Here is a 22,452-nt window from a genome sequence, read left to right as displayed (position 1 = left end):
GGGAATCAGAAATGGAGATGAGTGGCAGTAGTCACTATTATTTGCTAGTGACCCACCAGTTAGAGTTTTGCTTCCCATGGCCATGACCTTATGGTCTGCTAGCCTATAGGTCTTAGATCCAAAAGAAGGAATGCTTCCACCAGGAGACACAAGAGTAATTCCATCAAACTCAAAGTTAAGACTACCTCTGAGATATTTTGGGTGTCTCATGCTTCAGAACCAACATGCACAGAAGGGAATTACTGCGCTGGCTGCTAATTGATTCTGATTACTAAGGGGAGATTGGACTACCTCTCCATAACAAATATAAGGATTATGTCTGAGATACAAGAAATCTCTTAATATGTCTATTAGAATTAACATGCACTCTGATTAAAGTCAGTGGAAAAGTGTGACACTCAATTTGAGTAGGACGACGAATTACCCCAGAACTTTCTGAAATGAAAGTGCAGGTCCCTGACTAGATAAAGAATCAACTGAGATGTTTTCAGAAGACAAAGAGAATACAGAGGGGGTAGTAGAAGAAGGTGGTCATAAAAAAACAGTTACCAAGTAACTAATTACTGAAATGAGGACTGCGATTGTCATGAGTATTTCCCACTTATTTTGTTATGAATGTTTGTGTGAATATGAATATAAGTGTATTTTTATATATCTTAGTTTTCTTCCTTCTTTTTCCTTATCCTTACATAAGACATACTGACTTTATATCATAGTATCCAATTACCGTTCATTTTAAATCAGTATTTAAGTCATGGGGTATCAGGAAGTGTAAACATCACTCAAGAACTTTATCTTCTTTTCTGGAGAAGGAGTTAGGGTACTTTTAGTTGTATGCAGGATAGTTTTATCACATTAAGTGAAATTATGACCTTGTTATTATCTATATTTGGAGATCAAGTATCGTTTAAAGAGATGTACATGGGTGCCTAGTAAAGGATGGACTTGTGATGGTTAATTTCATTTGTCAATTTTACTTGGCTGGAGGAGTTGAGGCTTTTGTCAAACATTACTCTGGGTGTGTCTATGTGGGTATTTTTGGATGAGATGAAAATTTGGATCTGCAGACTGCTTCCCCTAGTGTGAGTGCCCTCACTCAATCAGTTGGAAGTCCAAAGAGAACAAAAAGGGTCACACCATAAGATGAAATTTCTCCTGCCTGATTCCTTGAGCTGGAACATTGGTATTAGTCTTTTTCCGCCTTCAGACACAAAATGAAACAACAGCTCATGAGTATGGAGCCTGTCAGCTTTCAGATTGGAACTCATACCGTTGGCTCTCTTGTTCTCAGACCTTCAGACTTGGGCTGGAACTAAAACCATACCTTTGGCTTTCTTGTGTCTCCAGCTTGCCAACTGCAAATGTTAGGACTTCTCAGTCTCTATAACTGAATAAGCCAATTTCTTATAATAAATCTCTTCCTTATAATAAAATAATATATAACTACAGTTATATATTAGTTATATATGTGTATATATGAATATAAATATACATTTATATATATTTGTTCTGTTTCTCTGAAATACAGAACCAAACTAATTCTCTAATACACTATTATTACCTTCATAACAGAGATGAGTCTGAGAAAATTTAAATACCTTAAGCCACACTAAAATTAGTAAGTGCCCATGTTGGGATACACCCAGGTTTGTCTGACTCTAATATCCATACTTGAATTCTGCTTATGAACCAGTGAAGATGAATAAAGACCCAAAGGAACTACCCCCCTGATATCTCCTACTGATGCTTCATTGCCTTTTCTGAATTTTTTGTTTTAATTATTGATGCTGTGAAATAATTATCCCCAAATTCAGTAGTGTAAATAGAGCAATTGCTTTACTTTGCTAATGATTTTATGGTTCATGAATTTAGAAAAGGCTTGCCTAGGCTATTCTTTCATAGGATCTCTCATGTGGTTGAAGTTAACTGTCCCCTAGGGTTGCAGTCATCTGAAAGCTCAACTGGATTGAACATTTAATATGTCTCAGTCATATGACTGACTGCTGACTCTGGCTGCTGGCTCAGTGCTCAGATAGACTAATAATCAGGACTCCTACCTGTGTCTTTTCCAACATGGCAATATCAGAGTAGTAAGCAGGCCATAAGAACTGGGTGGAGCTACAGGGTCTTCTTTGGCCTACTCTTATAAGCCATACCTGGGTGGCTCAGCGGTTCAACAGGTGAGCATCTACCTTCAGCTCAGGGCATGATCCCAGGGTCTGGGCAATGAGTCTGGCATTAGGCTCCCTGCAGGGAGCCTGCTTCTTCCTCTGCCTATGTCGCTGCTTCTCTCTGTGTGTCTCTCATGAATAAATAAATAAAATCTTAAAAAGAGAGAGAGAGAGAGAGAGATGACAGAACACAAGACAGTGGACTTTGAAATGATATCATAATTTGATCCTCCCTCCATCACTTATTATCTGTATAACCTTGGAAAAATTATTTAAAATCTCTGGCCAGTGACATCCTCTGAAAAAGGAGAAAGTTGGTATCTATTTTGGAGCTAAAATCAGTACATATGCCTGGTATTCAATTAATGTTAGAATAGTGTTTTCATATCTTCTTCACCTTGCTCATTGATTTATTATTTATTTATGCATAATTTAAAGACATATTAGGATCTGATTGTCAGTTTGACTTTTTCCTTAAGGAATAGTAAAGGTATCACAAACTCAATCTATGTATTAAACCAAAAAGAAAGTTCACGTATCCTAAAGAACAAGCATTACTAAGTCATGGTAGTATTATGTAGTATCTTTTTTTTTTTTGTCTCTCTCATGTCCCTGCTCCATAATGTCAGGCAAAAACTTACAAGATATTTAAATAAGTGCAGTCTCAGAACCTGTCAGGTGAAATCACATCCCTTGATGTTCTAGTCTGATGAAACTTACTTTTTCCTGAGTTTGAGTTACTGATCAAAAGTTTCATTGTATTGGGACCAAGAGGAGCCCATTATTTATAATTCAAACACACACACAGGAAAGTTTAAGCAAATGAACAAATCTAATTTGGAGAGCAAAAGCATGTAGAAGACAAAAGCCAGGGTCTCACATGGAGTAACCAAAATTCTCCATGTGGAAGTCATTTAAACCTAAATTTTTCACATGGTGGGGATGAAAACATTCTTCTGCCATGGAGTTTCATAAAGCATGTCAGGCTTCTTTTTGCACTAGGCTTTTACACATCTGTCAATTGGAGAAGTTAACCTCTCTGCTGTTTTGATGAGAAAAAGATAAAAATCGAAGTCCTGGTGATTTTATAGGAGTGCTGGCTGCTTGTGTCTTTGGCTATCTCTTCCACTCCTTTGGTGTGAAGATATCCCCAATTCAAAACAGATGTGGTCCCCTTGGCATGGCCTGCTGAATACCACATTGCTTGTAGAGCTCTGCCGCTCACAAGGTACCCTCATGGAGCTGGCCATTACCCAGAGCTAGTTTTTCTGCCCAGCAGCATATATGGACAGACACCTGATGAGTTTTCAAGAGAGTCTCACAACCAGGTGTCTGAGTAGACAACAGATAATCACACTTGATCCTCAGAGATTGTATGTCCTCTACTTTTGCCTCTAACCTCCTTGCCCTTTTTAAATCACCTTTATTGTAGTGTTGACTCCTGTTTTCCACCTTTTTTTGGCAAGTCCAAGGGATAGTTATCTTTGTGTAATCTAAATTTCAAGCTTTTGGCTAACTGTTCGTTAGTTTAATGAACAATAACTGTTTAGAAACTTTCTCTAAGTGTGCCTTGGAGTATTTTCTAGGGCGAATGGAATTCTGCCTTGAAAATTGGAAAGCAGTTTTCATCTTTCCATATGGGGAGGGGATGGGGGAGTTGCCAACAGAGCAGCATATTTAAGCAAGCAAGTTTTTAGAATAACTTGGGACTTATTCAGTTTCCATTAAGAATATCTAATTATAAGTAATTACCCTATACTAATTTAATTCCATCCTCTTGAATTTTATTAGAGCAACAAACTTAACCACATGCATTTTGTTAAGTAGACCCTTCCTCTATGGAGGGGAAAAAAAACTTAACAAGATTGATATGACTTGCATGGGAAAGAAGGGGATTAACAATAATTGAGCATTTTCTGCAGTATCCTCTCCCATTCCATTAGAGGTGAAATATAAGTAGGTGTTTTAAAAAATGAGTTCATAGTAAGGAATTTAAAGAGATTAGTTCAGTTTTAATAGATGGCCCTACCCTATTTAAAAATTAATGCCAGAAATAGGAAAACAATTTGTTTTAGTATTAGACTAAACTTTAAATGTGTTAGAAATTAAATTATTAAGGTCACATGTTGACAACAGACTGAAATAATAAAAGTGATATTAATTTTCTTTTTCAGTATCCTGGAAGTATTTGAGAGGTAAAGTGTTTTTTTCTGAATATGAAAAATGTACTACATACTTTTAGAGTGGTTATTCTTCAAACCACATTTAGTACATTTTTTTAGAGCAAAGAGCTTCATTGTTTTCTGCATATAAAAGTAACATACTTGCAATATAAAAATCTGCAAAATATATAAAGAAAATATAGAAATCACCAATACACTTATCATACAGATATTATAATGATTAACATGTAGACATACTTCTTCCCAGATTTTTCTCTCTGTATGAGGATTATACTTATGTAAATGCTAAAGCATAGCATGATACAGAAAGTGAACACATAATCAGTAATCTAGAGACAGAACATTGTTGGAACTCCAGGAGTTATCCCATAACTAGCTCTCTCTACCAAGAATAAGTTCCCCAATTCCTAACACCATTATGAAGTTTTTCCTATTTCTGAATTTTTATATAGATGGAATCACACATTATGTATTCTTTTATGTTGGCTAATTTTTGTAAAGGTTCTATTCATTTATTCATGAGATACACAGAGAGATAGGCAGAAACACAGGCAGAAAGACATGTTTCCATTTGGTATATACCCAAAAGAAGAATTACTGGATGGTTTCTAGGGGTGTATATATATTAAAATTTTTAATAAGCAGTCAATGAGTTTCCAAAATAACTATAATAATTTACACTTTCCCTGGCAATACATGAGAGTTCCAGTTGCTCTACTTCCTAGCCAACACTTGATATCAAAGAATGTTTTAAAATAAAAATGAAATTAATTCTCTAAATGTACTTTGGTAGCCTGCATTTCCTACCTAACCATTTATCTTGGATATCTTTTCATGTCAATAAACAAAGAGATCATCATCATTTTAAATTGTTGTATAATAATCTTTTGTGCACTGTATCTAACTAAATGTGTGTAATCAATTCTTTATTGATGATTATTTTCACAGAATTTTAATTTTTACGTACGAGCAAAGTTGATTATATAATTCTTTGTATACATAGTTCATAATTCAATATAATTCTCGTCAACAAATTGAATCACTCATTTGGTACTCTGTATTCTTCATCACATTCAAGTGCCAGAAATCCAGCATCACTTATTATTTCATTTCTGCTCCTTCTTGGTTTCAGATGGAAATCTGCTAGTGAAAATCATGACAGAAAAATTGATTTCATAGAATATTCATTACATCACATAAGCTCTCAAACTCTTCTATTTGGCAATACTTCTCCGCTCCACACATTGATTATTTTAAGTCTTCAGCCTCCCTGGACCACCAAATCTTTCCCCACTTCCCTCCAGACTCTCTGCAGATGACTGAACCTGAACAGTTCATAGAGAATATAGTAGCCATCCGAATGTAATATCCTTAAAGTGATTTCCACTGCCAAAGAGAAACTTATGCACCCCCCCACCCCCACTCCCCACACACTTGGCCTGGCTGCCTTTGATTCTCTTAAGTAAAGAATCTGCTCTCCCACATTCTTTCATTTCTCTACTGAAGGTCAGTTCTGGCAGCCAAACTTTGGATCTCATTGCCCTATCTCTTTTTTGACCAATCTTTTTTCTCCCCTGCCTTTACTATGTCTGCTGGCCAGTCTCCAAGTATTTTAATTTATCTGAAGCCTTATTAATTCCCTTCCTCTTGAATTTTTCTTTTGTCTCCTTTTCTTCTCCACTCTTTTTCCTATCTCTCATGTTCTCTTCTCTTTCTCCACTTCTCTAATTTTTCCTTAACATTTCTGTTTTAATCTTTGACTTAGGTTTTCTGATTGTACAGTTTCAAACACTATCTCTCTGTAAGCATCTCCCAGATTCATACAACCAAACTCGTCTTCATTTTTTAGCTTAAGGCTCTTAAATGGTTATTTGTCAACTGGTATTGGTATCTCAGAAACAGTACAAAATTGATGTGTGTATTTGCTACTCTCCCTCTACTAACACCTGTCTTCCTATCCCAGTAAATGGCATGCCATTCACCTAGGGGTAATTTAAAATTATAAAACTGACCTAGTGTGTCATTATATCTCAAATCTACACTCTTCTCATCATCTCAACAGCCATTTCCTACCCAAACCACAATCATCCCTCATTAGATGTGAAACCATGAGAGCTGAAGGTGTAAGTGCTTTATTAATCATTTTGCCCTAGTGCTTGGCATGATGCCTGACACTTAGTAGGTAGTCCAAAATGTAGATCTAGTCAACTCCATCTCTTGCTTGGACTTCTAAGGATATTTAACAGATGATTTGAGGTTAAAAATAATTTCTTCTTGAAAGTCTTCCCTGATTTCTAAAGTAGATCAAATCCCTTATTATTGACTCTTACAGCACCATGTATAAATGTATCTCTTTTCTAATAGTGTTCCTTGTGTAATTTATATTATTTTCTATAACAAGTGATTAAGTGACCACTCATATGTTAGATTTGACTGGAATAGGTAACTTTTTGTTTTTGCTCTCCATTCTGCTCATATATTTGCATATGAGTGAATGAAGGAAAAATAAAGAAATTCCAGGAAGTAGTTTTCTACATCGAATATACTTTCTTTAGATCTTTATGCATATTTTTAGTTTCCCCTATTTTAATTAATTTATATTTTCTCTTTACAATTACAAAGATTGCTCAATTCTTCATCTACCACAGATTTGCATTTCTTTTAATCTTTGCCAGTATAAATATTGCATGTAATTGTTTTATTCTGTATGTTTTAATTGCTCATGATTTTAATTACTTTTTTTTTCTGTTTTCAGGCTACACATGTGCATTTTCCTATTGATATATGGTCTTTGCCTTAGTAATTTATAAGATCTCTTCAAAGCTAGTGAGATTAATCTCTTCTCCACAACATATATGTTATATTTTTCTCAAGCTGTCATGTGTTTATTTATTATTCTTCTGAAGTTGCACATTTTTAATTCATTAAACAGATATTTATTGAATTATATTTATTTGTATAAAAACCAATAAAGGAAAGGGAACAAAGCAATAATCAGACAGATAAAAATTGCTGCCTTCCTGGAGCTTACATTGCATTTATGAGGATAGGTGGGTAAACAAGTGATATAAAATAAGTAATATAGTAGAATATTGGGTGGCTATAGCTGTTATCAACATAATTAAACCAGGTAAAGGGTTCAAAAAGGATCAGCAGGTAAGAGTCACAATTTTTTTTTAAGATTTTATTTATTTATTCATGAGAGACACAGATTGAGAGAGAGAGAGAGAGAGAGAGAGAGAGAGAGAGAGGCAGAGACAGAAGCAGAGGGAGAAGCAGGCTCCATGCAGGGAGCCTGACTTGGGACTTGATTCCAGGTCTCCAGGATCAGGCCCTGGGCCAAAGGTGGCGCCAAACCGCTGAGCCACCCGGGCTGCCCAGGAGTCACAATTTTAAAGAGGATTACCCAAAGAAGGTATCCTTGATAAGGTGGTCTTTGATTAAAGTCCTAAAGAAGGTATAGGAACTTTGTGGATATCTGTAGAAACAGAGTTCCAGGTAAAAGAAACATCAAGTGCAAATGTCCTGAGGCAAGAGCATATCTGGAAAGTTTAAGGAACAGGTAAAGAGCTGATAGAGGCAAAACAAATTTTAAAGGAAGAACATATTAGAATATTAGGTCTAAGGGGCAAAGGGTTGGATGGAAATCTCAGCATGTAGAGCATTGCTGGCTATTCTAACAACTTTGGTGTCTACCTGGAATGAGATAAGAAGCCTGGAGATTTTTGAGCAGAGATGAAACAAGATCTGACTACATTTTTTTAAATATATATATATTTTTAAAGACTTATTTATTTATTTATTCAGAGAGAGCGAAGAGAGCAGAGACAAAGGCAGAGGGAGAAGCAGGCTCCATGCAGGGAGCCTGACGTGGGACTCGATCCCGGGTCCCCAGGGTCATACCCCGGGCTGCAGGCGGCGCTAAACCGCTGTGCCACCGGGGCTGCCCCTGATCTGACTACATTTTAACTATAAAACTCTGGTTGCTTTTTTGAGAATAGCTTTGAATGGCTGACATCCAATGCAAGGAGCCTGGTTAGAAAATTGCAATAATTTTGGCCAGAGATGGGAGTGGATTGGACTAACTGGTTGTGGGTATACACCAACCACAGTTAGCAGTGAAAGTGGTGTTAGTGATCAGAAGATGTGTATATTTTAAAGGTTAAAGTCAATAATATTTGCAGATGGATTGTATTATGGCATATGAATGTCAGTGGGTTTAGATTATTAATAGTTTTTTAGTTTGGTGCCTGAGAAACTAGATGGAATTGCTAATAAATGAGATGAGAGAAGACTGTGACTAAAGAGGTTTTAGAGGGGAAGATCAAGAGTCTTAATTTTATACTTCTGAAGTTTGAGATTTCTCAGATTTCTCAGTAGAGCTATTGAGTAGGTTGTTGGATTTGTGATTCTGTTGTCCTAGGGAGATAGGAATTTGGGTGTCATCAGTATATAGGTGGATTTATTGCCATGAGACTAAATGATAACACCAACGGAATGTAAATAGGAAACAGAAATGTTCCAGGACTGAATCACAGGTTTCCAAATTTCAAAGGCCAGGTAGATGAAGAAAATGCATCAATAAGACTGAGAAGGATTTGCCAATGAGTGATTGGTACGCTTAGGAGAGACTGGAGTCTTCAAGTACAAGTTAACAAAATGACTCAAGTATCAATGAATGATCAACTGACATGATGCTGAAAAGTAAAATGAAGATAGATTGAAGGTAGGATATGACAGAGCAAAGAGAATTCCATTTCAGCAGAAGTAGGAAACCTGGTTGAATGGATTCATGAAAGAGAGGAGAGAAATTGAAGACTGAGTAGAGACAATTCTTTGAGGCTCTTTGTGGTTAGGGAAAGTAGAAAAACGAACACGTGAACTCAAAGGATATTTGTATCTTAAAATGGGAGAAATGAGCATTTTGTGTTGATGGAAAATATCTAGTTTTAGACAGGATAATTTGATTATACTTAAAAAAGAGAAAAGTATTTGAGAAAGGCAGAGAAGGTGAAATGTAGTGCACAAGTAAAAGACTAGCCTTTGTTAGGAGTATGGATAGTCTTTCCCAAAAAATGGAAGAGAAGGCAGAAGGTATGGAAGCAAATGTAGGTGAAGGATAGATATTATAGAACTTCTATTTGGAATGCTCCTATTTTCTCTGTTCAGTAACAAGCAAAATTATCATCTAGGAGTTCTTATCAGTATTAGAAATGAGAGGAGAAAAAGGATGTTATGAAATAGTCATCTAGGGAATTGAGAGTGATTCGAGTTGGAAATGATTTCAGCGTCCTGGTCACTCACATATACTTCTGGTACTGGTCTGTGCCTCCTTAATAATGCTTGAATCATGATCTCAAAACAACAACTAGATTATGCCACTTTTATGCTAAGGGAATGTTCCTTTGAATCCTAGTTAACTACAGTTAAGTACAGGGTAAAACTCAGTCTTTCGTGTGTTGAACGGTGTCCTATGATCAACCTCAAACCTTCTTTCGTAGACTCATTTCTGACACATTCATAACTCCTTGCCTTTGCCTGAGTAGTTCCCTTTCCTGGAATGCCCCCCCCCCCCCGGTTTCTACACTTTATTAAATGTAGCTCATGCTCCACCCATTACTATTTATTCCCAATGTAGAGCAGGTTATTTTCTTCTTTGTGTGCCCCTTAACCTTTGAGCTTGGCTTAGTACTTAGCTTTGCCATAGCACATTATTGCTTAATATGTCTGTCTCCCACCCTAGACCAGATGTTTTTCAAGCATACAGATGATATCTTAGTAATTATTTTATCCTCCTAGTCTCTAGGGTACTAAATATTCATGAATAAAGCCATTTTTTTTTCAGAATTTAATCTTATATTATCAACTAATTCCAGTTTCTTAGAAGTTAAGAAAGTCTAAAGCTTTGCCTAGACAGTGAAAAATGCATAGGAATAAACATCTGTGGGGTAATTGCTGTGTGCATGGATACACAATTGGTTGTGCAAATTTTGGCTTTCATTTTATAACCTCCTCTTTTCCTCAGAACTTCACAATTTGTGTTTTTAATTTAACCACAAAAAAATCCCCTAGCATTAAATTTTGACAATAATGTTAGATACTAAGTTATAATTAGATGAAGTATATGTAATCCATATTGGATACAGTTCAGCATTTCTCTCAAATTGGAATGTTAAATGGAAAATCAAGTAAATAAAGAAATTGGCCTAAACTTGTGGAATATTAAGCTTCAAAGATGTTGTTTTTATTGTAATTTAGTTCATTCCTAGTTTGAGTTACTGTACTTATCTTTATGTCTCTAATTTGGCTTACTCCTGCCTTATAATGAGCATTAAAAGTAATTTAAGATAAAATAATCAAATACCTTATTCTGAGAACAGAAGATATACAGCAGGACCACATAAATAATAAATTCACTCCTTTCAATACTGTTTTTTTCAGAAGTGAATTTCTCTTTCTACTCTCTAGTGGGTAAAACCAAACAAACAAGTTTTCTTGGGAGATTTAACAACTTTGGTAATTTGCTATTAAAACTTTAAGGTGAAGAATCATTTGACCAAATGAAGTCATTATACTTGACCAGCAACAGATTGAGGAGAAGGTATAGAAAGTACATTTGGATAGGAAGGGTAGGACCTGATTATAGCAAATGTTGAAGATATTTTTTTTCTTGTTGCCATAGAACAAAGCATCTCAAGATTTAGTGGCTCAAAATAATAATTGATATTATGCTTCAGATTTTGGAGGGTGAACTGGCTTCAGTTGGACAATTCTTTCATAGAATCTCATAACCATGTAGTCAGTGGTCAGCATGAAATGAATTCATCTGAAGGTTCAACTGGACTGGTATTGAAGATGTCTGGCAGTTGTTATTGATGGTCAGTCAAGATTTCAGCAGAGACTAACATATCACTAACATATCACTAGGGGTGCCAATCACCTCTCCATGTGTTTTGGGATTCTGTCAGCAAGATGTGGGCTCTGAGACAGAATGTATCAAGAGCAAGCATTCCAAAAGACCCAGAAAGAAGGCACAAAGCTTCTTATGACCTGACCTTGAAGACCAAGAAATTACTTTGTCATATTCTGTTGGTCAAGCAAGTCACTAGGGCCAATCCAGATTCAACTGGAGGGAAAGAGACTCTGCCTGTTGATGAGAGAGAAACAAGGCCACACTGCAGAAGAACCAGAAGAACATGAAGCATGGGACATACAGCTATAGCCACCTGTGGAAAAGATAAACTACCACAAAAGCCATAGAGAAATTTTTTAAAGAAGTAAGATATCAACTAAGAGGTCCATGTGTACTGCTCCCATTATTCTTGTCCAGATCACCACCATAACTCACTGGGACTACTAAAGTAACTGCTTAGTTAGTTTCTTTCACTCCAGTCTATCCTCCAATCCACTCTTTCATCAACATTCAGTATAACTTTCTTGAAGTCAAATTCCTAGCATGTCACTCCTCATTAAAACCCATAAATAGGGGATCCCTGGGTGGCTCAGTGGTTTAGCACCCACCTTTGGCCCAGGGTGTGATCCTGGAGTCCCGTGATCGAGTTCCACATCGGGCTCCTTGCATGGAGCCTGCTTCTCCCTCTGCTTCTCTCTCTCCCTGTGTCTCTCATGAATAAATAAATAAAATCTTAAAAAAAAAAGAAACCCATAAATATCTTCCCATACATCTAGAATAACTCAGTTCCAAATCTTGTCTCCAATCTTGCTTCTGTCTACTGTCCTCTCCATACCAGGATCTCCTTTCAGCTTCTTAACTTTAATATGTTCACTATCGCTTCAGAATTTTTCCGGTGCTCTTCTTTTAGATGGAAATATTTTTCCTACCCTCCTTTTCTGGTTACTTATTGCTAGTAAATTAGGTCTTATTTTGAATGTCATTAAGCTTGTAAAGTATACCTTTCTTTGTGTTTTCATAAGATCCATAACAAAGTACTTTTCACATGGAAATATAATTGCCTGGCTTCTTAATACTTTCTTCAAATAGGCTGTAAGATCCATAAATCTTCCTTCTGCCTTAAGTTTCTTTAAAGTATCCTTCACTGTCTGTTACTGTCTATTGTAACAAATTCTAAATATACTATTTATTGGCATATTATAGCATCCATTGACTTTTATTATATATGTGCTCATATATATCTAATGGACATTTATAGAATAGAATACTTTATCCACCTACAGCGTAATATATATCAAAATCTTCTCAAGCTCACATGGAACCTTTTAACAGATATACCACATTCTGGGCTATAAAATACACCTTAACAAATTTAAAAGGATAGAAATCAAATAAAATATATTCTCAGACCACAGTGGAATAAATAACATAAAATAGCTGGAAAATCATAAAATACTTGAAGATTAAATAATATACTTCTAAATAACACATGGGTCAAAGAAGTTGTCTCAAGAAATATTTTGAATTAAATAAAATGAGTATACAATCTACTAAAATTTTGGGGAAACAGTAAAAGCAGTGCTAAGAGGAAAATTTATAGTATTGAGTGAATATATTAGAAAAGAAGAAAGATCTAAAATCAATAATCTAAGTTTTCAATTTAGAAAACTAAAAAAAAGAAGAAGAAGAAGAAGGAAGAGCAATGTAAAATAAAGCAAACAGAAGAAATCAGAAAAGAAAGGTTAGAGTAGCATTCAATTACATTGAAACCAGGAAAACAATAGAGAAGATTAACAAAATCAAAGACTTGTTCTTGTCAAAGGTCAGTAATTGATAAACCTCTGTCCAGGCTAACAATGAGAAAAATTAAGAAGACAGAGATTACTAATATGAGAAATGAAAGAGAGGCCATGACAACTGACCCCATGAATATAAAAAAGTTAATAAAGGAATAGTATGAATGCTCACAAATTTGATAACCTAGATAAAATGAACCAATTCCTTGAAAAACACCATCTGCCAAAACAATAGGGAAATAATCTGACTAGTTTCATATCTATTAAAATTTTTGAATAAGCAATTAATAACTTTCTAAAATAGAAAGCACAATTTTAGATGAATTTATTGGTGAATTCTGCCATATATTTAAGAAATTACAGCAAAAATTCTACAATCATTTCCAGAAAATAAAAGCAAAGACAGTATACTTCCTAACTCATTCAGTAAGGCCAAACCAGAGTAAGACATCATAAGAAAGCAAAACACCAGTATCTATCATGAACACAGACGCAAAGATTCTTGGCAAATCTTGACAAATTGAATCCAACAATATATAAAAAATAATTATTTGCCATGACTAACGGGGATTTATTCTGGTGATACAACACTGATTCAACATTAGAAAATCAAATAAGGAACGCCTGGGTGGCTCAGAGGTTGAGCATCTACCTTCAGCTCAGGGAAAGTTATGGACTGAATGGACTCAGATTTCCAGTGCTGGTCATAGAACCCACCAAAGTCTACCAGCCTTCCTATGTCTCTATAAATAATGAGGCTGAGAAACACAGACAGTTTCTCTGTGGCATCTCACCCACAGAAATGCTCATGTCGTGATCTTGGGATCCTGGGATCAGGCTCTGCACTCAGCAGGAAGTCTTCTTGAGATGGTCTGTGTCCCTCCATCTCTGGCCCTGCCCCCACTGACTCTCTAAGATCTTTAAAAAAGAAAAAGAAAGGGAAGCCCGGGTGGCTCAGCCCTTGAGTGTCTGCCTTTGGCTCAGGGCGTGATCCCGGAGACCCGGAATTGAGTCCCACATTGGGCTCCCTGCATGGAGCCTGCTTCTCCCTCTGCCTGCGTCTCTGCCTCTCTGTGTGTGTGTCTCTCATGAATAAATACATAAAATCTTAAAAAAAAAAAAAAAGGGGGGGGACAGCCCCGGTGGCTCAGCGGTTTAGCGCCGCCTGCAGCCCAGGGCTGATCCTGGAGACCCGAGATCGAGTCCCACATCAGGCTCCCTGCATGAAGCCTGCTTCTCCCTCTGCCTGTCTCTACCTCTCTCTCTCTCCTCCCTGTGCATTCTCATGAATAAATAAATGAAATCTTAAAAAAAAAAGAATAATGGAGGACACACCCTGCCAGATATCAAAAACATGCAGTATTAAAAAACAAAACAAAAACAAAACAAAACAAACAAACAAAACAAACAAACAAAAACACCAGGGCTGCCCAAGCATCTGACTCTTGATTACAGCTCATGTCATGATCTCAAGGCCATGAGATAGAGCCCCACATTGGGTTACTTAAGATTCTCTCGTCACTCCCACTCTACCTCCTCCCTAACCGCCCCCCCACCCACTCCCGCCCCAGGCTTGCCTTCTGTCTCTCTCTTTAAAAAGCAAAAGGGGGATCCCTGGATGGCTCAGCGGTTTGGCACCTGCCTTCGGCCCAGGGAGTGGTCCTGGAGACCCGGGATTGAGTCCCACATCTGGCTCCCTGCATGTGGCCTGATTCTTCTGCCTGTGTCTCTGCCTCTCTCTGTCTCTCTCTTGAATAAATAAATAAAATCTTAAAAAAAGAAAAAGAAAAAAGAAAAAGAAAAAGTATTTGGAAGAATCCAGCATACATTCATGACAAAAACTCTCAACAGACAAGGAATAGGGAAGAACATCTGCATCTTGATAAAAGCAACTGCATAAAACCCACAGCTAACATCATACCTACTAACGAGAAACTAGTTGTTTAATTTCTATGATGGTTAATTTTATGTACCAACTTGACTAGCCACAAGGATCCCAGATTAAAAATTATTTCTGGATATGTCTGTGAGGGTGTTTCTAGGTGAGATTAGCATATGAATCTGCTCAGTAAAGCAGATGGGCATCACCCAATCTATGGGGAGTCTGAATAGCAAAAGAAATAATGTCAAAGATCAATATAAAATGACAGCTGCTACCTAACTTTATGACTTACTGTTAAGATATAGTAATCAATACAGCATGGCATTGGCCAAAGAATACAAAAATGGTAAATGGAACAGAATAGGAACCTCAGAAATAGACCCCACAGATATAGTTACCTGCCCTTTGACAAAGGATCAAGGGTGACTCAATGAAAAAAGGAAAGTCTTTCCAACAAATGGTACTGGAATAACTGGGCATCCACATTCATAAAGTATGAATCTAGACACAGACTTTATACCTTTAGAAAAAATGGATCTTAGACCTAAGTGTAAAGTGCAAAACCATAACACCTCTAGAAGATAACATGGGAGAAAATCTGTCTAAACTTGGGTTTGGTGATGAGTTTTTAGATACAACACCAAAAGCCTGATTATGAAAGGAAATATTGGTAAGTTGAACATCATTAAAAGTGAAAAAAGGGGAAAACCTTCTGCTTTGTGAAAGATACCATTATGAGAATGAAGAGAGAAGCTACAGACTGGGAGGCAATAGTTGCAAAACACATATCCCAGAAAAGACTTCTATCAAAATATACAAAGAACTCTTAAAACTCAACAATAAGAAAACAGACAACTCAGTTTAAAAATGGACAAAAGGTCTGAATGAAAAACTCACTTAAAAATACATACAGAAAGTAAATAATATATGAAAAGATCTTCAATGTCCTATGTCATTAGGGCATTACAAATTAAAACAGCAATGATATATTATATATCTATTAGACTAACTAAAATCCCCAAACTGTAATAATGCCAAATGCTGGCAAGGATGTGGAGTTTCAGGAACTCCTATTCATTTCTGCTGGGAATGCAAAATGATACTGCCCTACTTCCGAAAACAATTTAGCAGTTTTTACAAGCTTACCATAGTCTGCCCACACAATCAAGCAATCATGCTCCTAGGTATTTACTCAAATGATTTGAAAACTTACGTAAACACAAAAACCTGCACATCAATGTTTATAGCAGCTTTATAATTGCCAAAACTCAATTTATAATTGCCAGAAAGCAACCAAGATATCTTTCACTAGGTGAATGCATAAATAAATTCTAATACATCCAAACAAGAGAATGTTACTCAGCACTAAGAAGAAATGAGCTATTAAGACATGAAAGGACATGGAGGAAATGTAAATGTGTATTACTAAGTAAAAGAAGCCAATCTGAAAAGGCTTAAAACTGTATGATTCCAACTATATGGTACTGTGGAAAAGGTAAACTATGGAGAGAGTAAAATGATGCTGGTTTCCAGGAGTTAGGATGGAGGGATGAATAGGTGGAACACTGAGGATTTTTAGAGCAGTGAAAATAGTCTGTATAAAACTATAATGATGGACACATGTCATTATATGTTTTTCAAAACCCATAGCGTGTACAACACCAGGAGTGGACCCTAAGTTAACCTATGGAGTTGGAGTGATAATGATGTGTGAATGCAGGTTTATTGACTATAACAAATGTATCATTCTGGTAAAGGACATTGATAAAGGAGGGGGCTGTGAATGTGTGAGTTCAGGAAGTACATGGGAACTCTGTTTTTCTGCTCAATTTTGTTGTGAATTTAAAATGCTCTAAAATATAAAGGAGACATCCAGATGGCCAAATGACATGTAAAAGATGCTCAACGTCACTCATCATCAGGGAAATTGTATTACAAATCAAAACCACAATGAGATTTCACCTCACACCTGTCAGAAAGGCTAAAATTAGCAACTTCAGAAACAACAGACGTTGGTAAAGATTCAGAAAAAGGGGAACCCTTTTACACTGTTGGTGGGAATACAAACTGGTGCAGCCACTCAGGAAAATAGTATGGAGGTTCCCCAAAAAGTTAAAAATAGAACTACTCTATGACCCAGCAACTGGACTACTAGGTATTCATCCAAAGGATACAAAAATGTTGATCCAAAGGGGCAAATAGACCCCAATGTTTATAGCAGCACTACCCACAATAGCCAAATTATGGAAAGAGAACAAATATTCATTGACTAATGAGTGGATAAAGAGATGTAGTGTATGTAAATATAATGGAATGTTACTCGGAGATCAAAAAGAATGAAACCTTGCCATTTGCAACAATGTGGATGGACCTGGAGTGTTTTATGCTAAGTGAAGTAAGTCAGAGAAAAGACAAATACCATATGATTTCACTCATATGTGGAATTTAAGAAACAAAATAGATAAACATAGAGGAAGAGAAGGAAAAATAAAAAGATAAAAACAGAGAGGGAGGCAATCCATAAGAGAATCTTAAATATAGAGAATAAACTCAAGGTTGGGGGAGGGAGGTGGGGGTGGTGGGCTAGATGGGCAACAGGCAGTAAGGAGGGCACTTGTTGCGATGAGCACTGGGTGTTATATGTAAGTGATGAATCACTAATTCTACTCCTTAAACCAATACTACACTATATGTTAACTAACTTGAATTTAAATAAAAAAAATAATAAAGTCTAGGAGTGCCTGGGTAGCTCAGTTGGTTAAGTGTCTGACTCTTAATCTCAGCTCAGGTCTTGATCTCAGGGTCATGAGTTTAAGCCCTGCACTGGGCTCCACACTGGGCATGGAACTTATTTTAAATTTTTAAAAAGTGAAGTCCATTTCCCAAAAAACTCAATTCCTAATATGAGTTTTTCTTCTTACACATGAACTTAGCAGAATGAATCCAAAATAATCTAGAAGCGCAAATAAATGAGACTATGTAAGAAAATATAAAGAATATTAATGAGGACTTTCCCCAGCAAATAGTAAAATATATATTCTTAGTAAATATCAAGAAAATGTATAGACAGTCCAACTTAACAATAATTCAACTTAAATTCTTTGGATTTTATGGTGGTGCAAAAGTGATACACATTAAATAGAAACTGTCCTTTGCATTTTGAGTTTTTTTCCTGGGCCAGTAGGATACTCTCGCTTTGGTGGGCAAAATGAGAACTGCAGCTCCCAGTCAGCCCCGTGATCACAGGGTACACAACTGTTACACTTACAACCATTCTGTACCCATACAACCATTTTGTTCCCACACAACCATTCTGTTTTTCACTGTTAGTACAGTATTCAATATATTACATGAGATATTCAACACTATATTACAAACTAGGCTTTGTGTTTGATGATTATACATAACTGTAGACTAATGTAAGTGTTCTCAGCACATGTAGGTCTGAAGAGACTAACCTATGATGTTCAATAGGTTAAGTGTATTAAATACTTTTTTGACTTACGATATTTTCAATTGACAATGGGTTTATTGGGACAAAATCCCATTGTAAGTCAAGGAAGAATTGTATTTGTGTAATAGTAGACAGGCAGATCAACAAAGTCAAAGGCACACCCATAGAAAAGACTTGCAATATATACACGTATAATACATAAAATGTCACAAAGAAAAGTCACAAGTTAATGTATTATGCAATAAATAATGGGGAAAATGACTCTTTAAAAAAACTGTCAAATTATACAGTTTAATAAATTCTAGATGTCTGAATATATTCTTTGAAAAAAAACAAAAAAAAAGAGTTGTTTTTTTTTAATTGATTGATTGATTTTGAGGTAGAGGGGCCAAAGAAGAGGGAGAGAGACACTCTAAGGATGCTCTGTACTGAACCCTATACAGGGCTTCATCTCAGCACCCTGAAATCAGGACCTGAGCTGAAACCAAGAGTCACAAGTGTAACTGACTGTGCCACTTAGGCAACCCAAAATAAGAAGTTTAAAGTAGGAGAATAAAATAAAATAATTCATACTCTTAGCAAATTATCCTACTTCAAAGAATCTATATATAAGTCATAAAGATGTGGAAAAATTTGTCCGTATAATACTGTTCATTTTAGCAACATGGGCAGTAGCAGTAATTAGAAATGGTCTTTTTCTCTGTGTCTCTCATGAATAAATAAATAAATAATATATATATGTATATATATATACATATATATATGCATAATCAGGACTGGAAGAGAATAAAACACAATTTAAAAATGTGCAGAAGACGTGAATAGACATTTTTTTTCCAAAGAAGACATCCATATGGCCAATAGGCACATGAAAAGATGCTCAACATCACTGATCATCAGGGAAATCAAAACTTCAGTGAGATATCACTTCACACCTATCAGAATAGCTAAAATCAACAACACAGGAAACAACAGGTGTTGGCGAGGATGCAGAGAAAGGGGAACCCTCATTTCTTTTTTAAGATTTTATTTATTTATTCATGAGAGACACAGAGAGACACAGAGGGAGAGAGAGAGACAGAGACAGAGACAGAGACAGAGACACAGGCAGAGGGAGAAAGAGGCTCCACGCAGTGAGCCTGATGTGGGACTCAATCCCGGGTTTCCAGGATCACACCCTGGGCTGAAGGCGGCACTAAACCACTGAGCCACCAGGCTGCCCCTGGGAAACCCCCTTACACTGTTGGTGGGAAAGCAAACTGGTACAGTCACTCTGGAAAACAGTATGGAGGGTCCTCAAAGAGTTACAAATAGAACTACCCTATGACCCAGCAATTGCACTGCTAGGTATTTACCCAAAGAATAAAGAAATACTAATTCAAAGGGATACATGCACCTCAATGTTTATAGCAGCATTATCTACAATAGCCAAATTATAAAAATAGCCCAGGTGTCCACTGATGGAGAAATTAATAAAGATGTGGTACACACAAACACACACACACACACACACACAGGAATATTATTCAGCCATAAAAAAGAATGAAATCTTACCATTGCAAAGATGTGGATGGATCTTAGAGAACATAATGCTTAGAAAATATAAGCTAGAGAAAGACAAATACTACATGATTTCACTCATCTGTGGAATTTAAGAAACAAAAAAACTGAGCAAACAAAAAAACAAGATAGAGAGAGGCAAACCAAGAAACAGGACTCTTTTTTTTTGTATATTTATTGGTGTTCAATTTGACAACATATAGCATAACACCCAGTCCTCATCCCGTCAGTGCCCTCCTCAGTGCCCATCACCCAGTCAGCCCCACCCCCCGCCCACCTCCCCTTTCACCACCTCTTGTTCCTTTCCCAGAGTTAGGAGTCTCTCATGTTCTGTCAACCTCTCTGATTTTTCCCACTCATTTTCTCTCCTTTCCCCTATAGTCCCTTTCACTAGTTTCTATATTCCCTGAATGAATGAGACCATATAATGTTTGTCCTTCTCCGACTGACTTCCTTCACTCAGCATAATACTCTCCAGTTCCATCCACATTGAAGCAAATGGTGGGTACCTGTCATTTCTAGTGGCTGAGGAATATTCCATTGTATACATAAACCACATCTTCTTTATCCATTCATCTTTCGATGGACACCGAGGCTCCTTCCACAGTTTGGCTATTGTGGACATTGCTGCTATAAACATTGGGGTGCAGGTGTCCCGGCGTTTCATTGCATCTGTATCTTTGGGGTAAATCCCCAGCAGTGCAATTGCTGGGTCGTAGGGCAGGTCTATTTTTAACTCTTTGAGGTACCTCCACACAGTTTTCCAGAATGGCTGCACCAGTTCACATTCCCACCAACAGTGCAAGAGGGTTCCCTTTTCTCCGCATCCTCTCCAACATTTGTGGTTTCCTGCCTTATTAATTTTCCCCATTCTCACTGGTGTGAGGTGGTATCTCATTGTGGTTTTGATTTGTATTTCCCTGATGGCAAGTGATGAGGAGCATTTTCTTATGTGCTTGTTGGCCATGTCTATGTCTTCCTCTGTGAGATTTCTGTTCATGCCTTTTGCCCATTTCATGATTGGATTGTTTGTTTCTTTGCTGTTGAGTTCAATAAGTTCTTTATAGATCATGGATACTAGGCCTTTATCTGATACGTCATTTGCAAATATCTTGTCCCATTCTGTAGGTTGTCTTTTAGTTTTGTTGACTGTTTCTTTCTCTTGCCTTCATAGATGTATCTTGCAAGAAGTTGCTGTGGCCAAGTTCAAAAAGGGTGTTGCCTGTGTTCTCCTCTAGAATTTTGATGGATTCTTGTCTCACATTTATTTTTTTTTATTTTTATTTTTTAAAAGATTTTATTTATTTACTCACGACACACACACACACACAGAGAGAGAGAGAGAGAGAGAGAGACAGAGAGAGAGAGAGGCAGAGGGAGAAGCAGGCACCATGCATGGAGGCCGACATGGGACTCGATCCCAGGGCTCCAGGATCAGGCCCTGGGCCAAAGGTGGTGCTGAACAGGTGGGCCACTGGGACTGCCTTCACATTTTAGATCTTTCATCCATTTTGAGCTTATCTTTTTGTATGGTGTAAGAGAATGGTCTAGTTTCATTCTTCTGCATGCGGATGTCCGATTTTCCCAGCACCATTTATTGAAGAGACTGTCTTTCTTCCAGTGGATATTCTTTCCTGTTTTGTCTAATATTAGTTGACCATAGAGTTGAGGGTCCACTTCTGGCTTCTCTATTCTGTTCCGTTGATCTATGTGTCTGTTTTTGTGCCAGTACCACACTGTCTTGATGACCACAGCTTTGTAGTACAACTTGAAATCCCGCATTGTAATGCCCCCAGCTTTGGCTTTCTTTATCAATATTCCCCTGGCTATTCCGGGTCTTAAGAAACGGACTCTTAACGATAGAGAACAAACTGATTGTTACAAGAGGCGAGAGTGTGGGGGAGGGGTTAAATAGGTGATGGGGATTAAAGAATACACTTGCAATGTTATATGGAATTATTGAATCACTATACTGCACACTTGAAACTAATATTACACTGTATGTTAACTAACTGGAATTTAAATAGAAACTTAAAGACACAGTGCCTATGCTTTTTTGTTTCTTAGTTTTGGAGGAAAAATAGGGTGTTTTTTTTTTTTTCCTCTTTTCTGTATTTTCCCCCAAATATTAAAGAAGGCATATGGATTACTTTTCTAATCTAATCACATTAACAAATATTTTAATTTTTAGGAGATAAGTGAATGCCTAAATTATTGCAGTGGCAGAGGGAATAAACTAGAGAAAACTATGTTTTTTATATAGACTAGAATTTTGAGATCATGAGGCTGATTGGAATGGAGGCCAAGGAAGATAATGGAAATAAAATGTAACTTGAATTATCCTGAGTAATTGAAGGATATTGGTATCATAAAAACACACAGACCCACACACACATATTATTTTATTAATTTTAGAAGTAATAAGTAACCTGAGTGAGGATTGTTAACTCTATTTCAAACCTGAGTTTGCAAGTCAGTGGCATATTCATGTGA

This window comes from Nyctereutes procyonoides, unplaced genomic scaffold (assembly GCF_905146905.1).
Source record: "Nyctereutes procyonoides isolate TBG_1078 unplaced genomic scaffold, NYPRO_anot_genome, whole genome shotgun sequence".
In the NCBI taxonomy this organism is placed as follows: domain Eukaryota; kingdom Metazoa; phylum Chordata; class Mammalia; order Carnivora; family Canidae; genus Nyctereutes; species Nyctereutes procyonoides.
Note: the sequence above shows the minus strand (reverse complement) of the source record.